This window comes from Helianthus annuus, chromosome 13 (genome assembly GCF_002127325.2).
Source record: "Helianthus annuus cultivar XRQ/B chromosome 13, HanXRQr2.0-SUNRISE, whole genome shotgun sequence".
In the NCBI taxonomy this organism is placed as follows: Eukaryota; Viridiplantae; Streptophyta; class Magnoliopsida; order Asterales; family Asteraceae; genus Helianthus; species Helianthus annuus.
The window spans coordinates 66,283,564-66,294,166 of NC_035445.2; the positions used below are offsets into that span (position 1 = coordinate 66,283,564).

Below are 10,603 nucleotides of genomic sequence, written 5' to 3' on the forward strand. Positions count from 1 at the left end.
TTTATTTTTATCCATCTATTTAATTAATTGATTTTTTCTCTCTCCTAATTTCTTTTTTCAATTAAAAGAATATTTAATTGCCTTCTCTATACTTTTTCTCTCACAAATTACCTAACTTAATATTTGATAATTTAAAAAAAATAAAAACATTATCAAATATTGTTCAATCTAGAACACGATTAAAAATATTTAATTACATGCTCTATACATATATGTATTAGAACAATGTTTGATGAAAAGATGCATAGTGGAAACAAGATGTAATAATACACAGGTGTATAAGTCGGGTATATACCGACCTGTATATACTATGTACTTGAATAATACACAGTTGTATACGTCTGGTATATACCGACCTGTATACACATATGTACTTGAATAATACACAAGTGTATAACTCTGGTTTATACCGCCCTTTGGGAACTAGATGTAATAATATACAAGTGTATAAGTCTTGTATATAACGACCTGTGTACACATATGTCAAAAAAAACATAATTTTATTTTTATTTCTGCATTTTTAGTTTTTAATTTTCATGTTTAAAACCTTTTCTCAAAAATTTTAGCTTGATTAGACGTTGAGGATAAACCGGTACTAAAAGCTCTTGTGTCCTTGGACGACCTCGATATCTTACCAACGTTATACTACGCTCATGATGGGTGCACTTGCCCAAGTGTGTGTTTAGTGTTAGTAGAATATCGTGTTCTATAAATTTAAAACTTGACTAATGTGTAAAATGGGTTTAAAATATCAATAAAAACATATCACGCCGAACGCACACCAAGTTTTTGGCGCCGTTGTCGGGAACACGAGGATTTTAAGAAAGTTAGAAATCAACTGCCTAATCATTTTTACTTATTTTTATATTTTTTTAGGATTTTTCTTAATTTTTCAGCTTCTACAGACTTTGCACGGGCCATGCCTGGTCGGACACGGGGCAGTGCCCAGCAACCTTACTGGCAGTTTTTGTTTTCTGAGTGACAGAAGAGTGACCACGGGGCCGTGGCGGTGCACCACGGGGCCGTGCTAGACTTCCCAGTAATTGGGATCCAGAAAACAATCACTGTAACCATGACCACGGGCCGTGCTAGACTCCCAACTTTCTTTTTTGTTTTTATCACAGGACTTGGAACCCAGGCGCAGCACCTGAATTTTCTACGCAGTGCATGAGCTCCAGTTCCAATAAAGACACAAAAGAACCTCTAGACGAACCCGAAAGCTTTCTAAGAAAGAGACTAAAAGCTAAAAATCAAGAGAAAGCTTCGGGGGACCAACTTCCAATGGCAGGTCAGCGTACCCTTAAGGATTACCTACGACCCACGGTAGGTAATCTTGGAGTCGCTATCAATGCACCGAATGTCGATGCCAACAACTTCAAACTTCGGCCGCATTTGATTCAAATGCTCCAAAATTCCGCAACCTTCCATAGCCTAGCCGATGAAGATCCACCCCTACATATTACCAGCTTTTTGGAAGTATGTGATACTTTCCGGATCAACGGAGCATCAAATGACGCCATCCGCCTCCGAATGTTCCCATTCTCACTAAAAGACCGAGCAAAGGCTTGGCTTAACACCCTCCCAGGTGGTTCGGTAAACACTTGGGATGAACATGCCCAAAAGTTTCTATATAAATATTTCCCGCCCTCAAAAACCGCTAAATTAATGAATGAAATCAATGCATATTCACAAGAGGATGGGGAATCCTTATATGAAACTTGGGAAAGATTCAAGGAGCTATTGAGGAAATGTCCTCATCATGGTCTCGCGGTGTGGCAACAAGTATCCACTTTCTATAATGGGTTTTTTGCCACACACGAAACAAACACTCAACTCTAGCTCCGGGGGACTCCTAGGTAATCGTCGCCCAAATGAAATTTATAACCAAATTGAGGAAATTGCTCAAAACAATTTTCAATGGCACTCACCCTGAGGCACAAAATCTATTGCCCCGGGTGCCTACAAAGTGGATGAAAGCACCTCTTTACAAGCCCAAATCGAGGCCCTATCTTCAAAAATCAAAAAGTTAGAAATGGCAAAAACGGCCTCGGTTTTGGCTTGAGAAGGGTGTGGTGGGCCACATGAAAATTGGAGTTGTATGAAAGAAATGGATAATCAAACAGGAATGGTAAACTACATTGATAATAGACCTAGGACGTCGAGTCCCCCAACGGGCACTTACAAACAAGGATGGCGTAACCACCCTAACCTTGGTTGGAGGGAACCCGACAATAGTATTAACCAACAAAACCAAAACCAAAGAACAAACTTTCAACAACAACCATGAAATGAGTCACAAAATTTCTCTCAACAACAAGGGAGACGAGAGAGGCTTGAAGACAATGTTTCACGCCTCATCTCCGAAACCAAAAAGAAGAACTCGGATCAATTCCTAAAATGGAATCAAACTTTAGAAATCAACAAGCTAGTATTCAAAACATTGAAAAACAACTAAATCAACTAGCTCAAAATTTCTCCGAGAGACCACAAGGCGCATTCCCTAGCAATACCGAACCCAACCCAAAGGCGCAAGTGCATCTCATAACATTGAGAAACCGTACCGTAGGTCCCGCGGAGGCTCCACTGCCCCCATCCGACAAAAATCCACCAACTCAAACCACGACCTCGTCGCCAATCAATAAGGAAACGACTCCTCCGCCAAATCCCGAACCTACCAAGACCCCCTCGGTGCCCTACCCCGGCCGGTTACTTCGCCAAAAGACCGAGGAGCAATTCACAAAATTCATAAACTTACTAAAACAATTGCATATCAATCTTCCATTTGTGGACGTCCTCACTCAAATGCCAAAGTATTCAAAGTTTATGAGAGACTTCCTCACTCATAAAAGGAAGATCGAAACATTGCAATTGGTCAATTTGAGTGAAGAATGCTCCGCCATACTACTCAATAAACTTCCACAAAAGAAAATCGACCCCGGAAGCTTCACCATCCTTTGTTCCATTGGGGGATCACCAATATGTAATGCACTAGCCGACCTTGGGGCTAGCATCAATCTCATGCCCGCATCAATGTTTGACCGACTCGGACTAGGTAAGACGAGCACCACAAAGATGAGCATACAACTCGTCGATAGGTCTATCAAATACCACAAGGTGTCGCCGAAAATCTATTGGTAAAAGTCGGAGACTTTGTCTTCCCGGCCGACTTTGTCATACTAGATATGGAGGAAGACACCGAAATGCCACTCATTCTAGGAAGGCCATTCCTTGCCAACGCTCACGCAATGGTGGATATGAGTGATGGGAAACTAACATTGAGAGTCGGGGACAATGAGATGAAATTCGGGGTTGGGAAAAGAGTAGAAGACGACCCGGTCAACTACATGGATGTTATAGACTTAAGCTTGGATGACGCTCTCCAACGGTGCAACACGGGATGCGAGACATCCCGCCCGGGTAACATATGACTGACTTAGGGTCTAGCCAAGGACCGCTATAAATGTGGTGCACCACGGAACTATCCATAGTTTTTAGTTTAGGTTAACTTTTATGTTTTATAGTTTAGCTTTACTTTTCAGGAATAAAACACACTCGAAAAGGTGAAGGTTACCAAGGGAACTTTAAAACCACACCCCAGGCACAAAAACAGAGCCCCCCCCCCCCCCCCCCCCCCGACAATTTTCTAGCATTACAGCAAGTTCAGCACGGGGTCGTACTCAGCCCAACACGCCCCGTGCCCAAGGCTCTACAGAAATTTTCCCAGTTCAGGTAACTAGACACGGGGCCGTGCTCACTGAACACGCCCCGTGCCCAGCCTTTTGTTAAATTTTGGTACTGGCAATCTGAGCAGGGGTCGGTGCCCGGACCAACACGGGGCCGTGGCCAGACGCCCAGTAACACAAAATTTTGTTTTTCAACACTTTTTTACACATTCAATCAACCTAAAAACTTATTTTTGGGTCACATTGAGGACAATGTGTAATTTAAGTGGGGGGGGGGGGATGCTAAGACCTTGAATTTTGCAAGTCCTAATAACAAGCCTTAGACAAAACTCTATTGGAACCGCTAATCACCCCAAATTTTTTCAAAAATTTTCATTTTTTCTCACTTGTCTTGGTTTAATTTGGGAATAACAAGTTCTAAAAATGTTATATTTTTTTTTTCAAATTTACAACCGAAAACATCGTGATAAAAAGAACCAACATAAGAAAATTATGAAAAGGCATGACAAATCTAATTAAAATTTGATTATATATATTTGATCACATTATAAACCCATTCCCACAACAAGTGAGTTTTGAGCCTTTATTGAGCATACAAGCATATATCTTTAAACTAAATGCTCATTTTTCGTTTCTTGTGTGAATAGCCGCTTGGTTCTTACGACTCTAGAACTTGTCACGACGATACATTCCCGATCCTTACCAACTTAAACCCAAGTAAGTAAATGATGGAGGCATTCGGACTAACCCATTTTCCTTTCAACACCATTATTTTTCATTTTTTTTATCACCTACCCAAAAATCCCCCTAGTTAACCCCTTTGAGCCTAAACCTTTTCATTTCTAAACCCACAAAACAAACACCCTTTACCCACCAAAACTTTTTTCTTTTCAAACCCTTTATTTTAGTAGGAAGCTCGGTTTTCTTGTGACATTTCTTTATAAAAAAAAAAGTCTAGCAATAAACAAACAAGTTCCTCAAAGAAACTTTATTTGAAGATGCTTAGTTTGAATAAAAGTCACAAAAACAAAAAGTTTTACGACGACCGACGCTTTTTACGCTTTTAGCCCTTTTACTAACCACTAACCAAAACCACCTACCCTTAGCCCAAGCCTAACCCTTTCCCAAGTCCTCTTGATATTTACGAAGGTTTATAGTTAAAGAGGTGGATGATTGATTGCTTGGCAAGCATATGGAACAAGTAAGTTCCATGCCGGTCTCGAGTGTTTCACAAAAATACATCTTCGGTTGAGTGTTGAGTGATCTCTCGTGAGGTATGTGAACTTGTATATAAATGGAATTTTAAAAAGGCATGTTATGCCCAAATAAGTAATTTCTCTTATGAGACGTTCTAAATAAATCATAACCAATAGGATTGTAAATAGAATAAAAATAAAACCCAAATAAATATTTTGGATTCCTGACACTCAAGACAAGCCCAAAACTTCTCTTCTACCCATTCCATTTGGGTGTGTAAGCCACATAATAAAGAGTTTTGCTTGAGGACAAGCAAAGATTCAAGTGTGGGGGTATTTGATGTGTGCAAAATGCAACATATAAATTGCATCAAATGAGGCATAAAACTAACCATTTTTTAGTACTAGTGTTGGAAAAAGTGTGTTTTTGTCTTCCTTTTGAATTTACAGGACCAAATGAGCTTAAACGAGCAAAATGAACAAATATGTAACAAAAACCAACATAAATACAAAGAAAAGGAATAAACGTGACATGCCCGACCCCTCGACAACATCCCCAAGAGCAAAAACAAGAAACAGAAGACTGACCACGGGCCTTGCCCACTGGCCACGGGGGCGTGGTCAGGTATCTGCAGAAAGGACAAAGTTGTGGAAGCTTCTACGCCCACCACGGGGGCGTGCGCAGCTCAGCACGGGGCGTGGTCAACGCTAAGATACGCAGAATCTTGCAAAATCTTGGAAGTACAGATACGCTTCTGCCCACGGGGTCGTGCCCAACGAACACAGGCCGTGTGGAGCCCTATGCTGACAAAAGCAATTAATGAAGGAAGAGAAAGGGATGGCCACGGGGGCATGTCCGCTGGACATGGGGCCATGGCCGGGGTCTTGTTCAGGCTATAAATAGGGGTGCTTGGCTCACTTTAAAGCAGTGTTGTAAAAGTCGCGAGGCGGTCCCTAGTCGGCCGACTGGGGAGTTGGGAGTAATCGGAGTACTCGGAGAGTACTCGGGGAGTACGCGGACATGGTAAATATAAAGAAAATTAATTGTTATATATTATTTATGTGTTAAAATAAGCATAATTCATGTAAACTGAGTATAATTTAAAATGAAACATGTTTAAAGTTCAAATATTCTGAATACAAGTCCGACTAGTCTGAGTACAAGGCCGAGTAGTCCGAGTACAAGGCCGAGTATGCCGATTTTGACCGAGTAAAAGTCAACAAACCACGTTGACCGCCTAGACCGACTAGGCCGACTACGTCCGACTAGGCGCCGACTAGGCCGACTAGGCACCGAGTACTCCCGAGTAATCCCGAGGTCGACTAATTGAGACCGCCTAGGAGGAAGTCGCCTCGGAGGGGTTCCGAGGACCGAGTACTCGCCGAGTACTCAGCCGAGTAATCCGACTTTTACAACACTGCTTTAAAGGTATCCCTTGGCAAACCACCTCTCTCCCACTTTGCCACCACTCCACCACCACTACAACACCCACATCCAACACCATCATCCATCATCTACCTTAGAGTGTGTGTAGTAGTCTCGGGATCCAAGATTGAAAGTAAGAGTTCTTGTCAATCAAAGGCCATGTTTGGCTAAGTCTCTTACATCACTTGGTGAAGACAAGTCTTTAATGTATTACTTTTGATTTTTAATCTTTTAGCACTTTTTATTTGGTTTTGTATTAATGACTTTAATAACAAGTTTCTTATGTTGAAGGTGAAACTTCTTTATCATTTGTCCGTGGTGTCTTGGCATTACTTTACTGTCTATATAAAGTAAAAGATTTACACCATTCATATTTCTACGGTCTATATAGAGATATGTTGGCTACCTGGTCGGAGGTTAAAGGAATGGTTTAGTAAGATTCTTTCCTTGTTCAGTGTATAGATCCTGCAAGGGCCTGGGTCAAGCTTACTAGGACCTCCTTCAATACCCACTGGTATTGGATGGTGGAGGTGCGAATGGCTTGATCCCCTCATGTGTAAACTACTATTAATACATTAAACCGGCTACTTGGGATTGTATCCCTACTAACTCAAACCACTTAGCCAAGGGTAACGTCACCTTCAAAAGAGGGGCCTACCACTTTTCACATTAATAACTTAATTAATTATCTTTCAATATTCCGATCCTTTGGGATTGTATCCTTGCTGATCAAACCACTAGGTTGAAGGTAATGTCACCTTCAAAAGAGGGGCCTACTACTATAACCAAGATAATCTCTTAATAAGTGCAAAAGTGTGAAAATCATCAAAGGATACACTAAAGGCGAGTCGGATCCAAGTGATTCATCTTGTCTCTATTTGTTTTTATTTTTTTTTCTGCATTTTTAGTTTAAAACCTTTTCTCAAAAATTTTAGCTTGATTAGACGTTGAGGATAAACCGGTACTAAAAGCTCTTGCGTCCTTGGACGACCTCGGTATCTTACCAACGCTACACTACGCTCATGATGGGTGCACTTGCCCAATTATGTGTTTAGTGTTAGTAGAATATCGTGTTTTATAAATTTAAAACTTGACTAATGTGTAAAATGGGCTTAAAATATCAATAAAAACATATCACGCCAAACGCACACCACCCAACAATTTGGAACTAAGACAGAGACAAACCGGATTGAAGATGGGATCTTGGATCTAGTGGGAGCCGATATAATAATGGTTATTATGTACCTTTTGTGAGACCAATTAGGTTTTCATTTAAATGGCTCAAACGAAAGTGAAAATTTCACTAATAGCTGAATTCACATGTTTTGTGGTTGTGTCATTTATTGTAAATAGATATAACCGACAAAGCTAATTTTTACAATCATAAAACGACAAATTAAAGTGTATTAATTCTAAAAGGTAATTTAATAAGGGTTTTACTAAAAGATAAAACTTTTGGTTTTAAATTGAATTGTTAAATTATATGCCATAACTTAATAAAAGAGTTTGTTAAATTTAAAACAAGTTCGCGATACAAACATAGTTTTAAAATAAGGTATTTAAAATTAGTTCGTATCGGGAGATGTGAGACATTTCAAATTATCACGAACCGAAATAAAATTGGTTTTACCAAAGTTGCACGACTCGCCTCCTGCTACAAGTCGTCCAATATATTTTTTTACCCAAAACGATAATTAAAATATTGAAGAAATCCCAAGTTAAAATCAATATTGATATGCCATCCTGAAGTGGAGATACTCGATCCAATTTATTCGAACCCCCTATGTTAGTGATTACCGTGCATTGGGACTATGGTTTTGGAGAGCGGTCGAATCGCGATTCCTATGTCACATGGGTCGGTTCCACAAATTTTCCTTAGAGGACCAATATCACTTGAAAGAGTTTCTACTGGGCATATAGTTGGGGTCAAACGTACAAATGATTGACAAAACACTCATCATGCGACCCCAAAACGCGAGAGTTATATAGACACATAATTGGTAATCGTTATCCACCTCGATAAGTGGTGCATATGAATAGTGCTTAACCATTCACTATGTATCATGGAAACATGATCTTGAATTCCTAAAAGATAATTTTGTTCATTGGGTCATAAAATTAATTAGGAAATTAAGCATAAAAAATACTAAGTATATTGTTGTGAATTTTGTAGATGGCTAACCAAAACGTTCCCAACTCCACCTTTTCACTTAACTCCATTCTTGAGAAAGAGAAACTTAACAACACCAACTTCATGAATTGGTATCAAAATCTTAAAATTATGCTCAGAGCTGAATCCAAAGAGTATGTCTTGGATCAACCAATTCCTAATGAACCTGCCCAACTAGTTGGCCCTGCTTGAAGAAACTGGCAGAAACATGTTGATGATTCTCTTAAAGTTTCATGTCTCATGCTTGCATGCATGATTCTAGAAATCTAACAAACGTTAGATAACTTGCCATCTTTTGGTATGAGGGCACAACTTGAAGCTATGTTTCTGAAACAAGCTAGGCATGGGAGATTTGAAGTGATGAGTTTACTAATGATATGTCGCATGCAAGAGGGTTCATCGGTCAGTGCTCACGTGGTAAAAATGAATGGATACATTAATCATCTAACTCATGTAAAACCCCATTGAGCAATGAACTTGATGGAAATATGATTCTCTATTCGTTTCCTAAGTCATATGATTAGTTTATTCTAAACTACAATATGAATGGATGAGACAAGACTACTCTTGAGCTGCATATGATGCTTAAAACTACTGAAGGAAACATACCCAAGAAATCTGGGGAGGTGTTGATGATCAAGGATGGTCGAGTTAAGAAACCATAAACCAAGAAGAAAGGAAAAAATGGAAAGAGTTATAAAGGCAAAGGAAAGGTTGTTTCCATGAAACCCTCGAAAGATGCTAGATATTTTCATTGTGATGAAACAGGGCATTGGAAGAGGAATTGCCAAAAGTATTCAGGTATAATTGTTATAGAAACCTTTTCTTTAAGTAGCAAATCTTCAATTTTTGACACCGGATGTGGCTTACACATACGTAATGATTTGCAGGGACTAACGAAGGTTAAGAAACTAAAGCTTAGCGACTTTAAGTTATTTGTTGAAAATGGGAAAATGTCGCAGTAAAGAATGTAGGAGAATATGTTCTTTTAGTTCCTAGTGGCTTAGAACTCATTTTAAGTAATGTTTGTTTTGTGCCTAGTTTGACTAGGAACATTATTTCAGTTTACGCTTTAAGACTACAAGGTTTTAAATATGCTTTTAATGATGATAATATTTGTGCATATTTGAATGGGTTGTATTATTTGGAAGCAAAACCACACAATGGGATCTATGAGATAGAGCTCCATAATTCTAACAATTATACCAAATCTCCAACAACCGTATGAGTTTTAGTTTGAATGATACGTATCTGTGGCATTGTGGACTTGGTCACATAAACAAGAATCGCTTAAAGAAACTTCAAACTGATTGAATACTTGTAACACCTCGAAAAATTTCGTCCAATAATGTCTTGACACGTGTCATAAGGTTCCGTTATGTGAAAACATACTTTAGAGGGACTAAAAGTGACAAACAGTGAAAACTATGGAACGTAAGGGTCCAAAGTGTCAACAATGGATAAATAGACCCTATGATAACCCTACATAATGTTTATAACCTTAAACGGATGGTTCATGGATCATACGACGCGGAAATTGCACAAAAGTGAAGTATTTCAAACTATAGGGGCCAAAAGTGTCAACATGTTTAATTTATACCTCTGAGTGAACTTTTGGCAGACCCGAAGCTTTGTATAGCTAAAATATACTCACTAGAATATGTGGTAAAAATTTCATGAAGTTTCGTCAACGTATGAGAAAGTTATGGCCAAAACCGTACTTGAAGGACTAAAAGCGTCAACGTCGAATTTCAGGGCTTTTCGGTTGAGCGCAAAATGTTCCGAGGACATTTCCATGTTGGTAAAAGTCCTAAGGTTCTTAGAAACCAAGTTTGGGGGTTTACGGGTCGAGAAAAGTAGCCGAAACATCGCGTACAAGCTCAGGGGCCAAAGCTGTCAAAGTTGAAACTTGTTTTGGCTGAACCAGGGTCAGGCGACCCGCCTGGTAAAGCCCAAGCGGGCCGCGTGGGGCTGCCAGCGAGCAGAAAATCGTATTTGGGTGATTTGGGTCCGATTTTAAGTGCCTAACAGCTGGTTTCTGCCTCCAATTACTCCAATCAAATGCCATGCATGGCTACTACAACAGTACCCTCGAATTTGTGGCTTTAAATCAGAATTTGATCAATGT

At 39.6% G+C, this 10,603-nt stretch overlaps 1 non-coding gene across 1 annotated transcript; it reads right to left on the minus strand.

Annotated features, from left to right (window-relative positions):
- Nucleotides 1-1,659: 1,659 nt before the first annotated feature.
- On the minus strand, nucleotides 1,660-1,766 carry LOC118486216. The gene has a single exon (XR_004878070.1). It is a non-coding gene; the product is annotated as a small nucleolar RNA R71 (small nucleolar RNA).
- Between the last annotated feature and the right edge of the window lie 8,837 nt (nucleotides 1,767-10,603).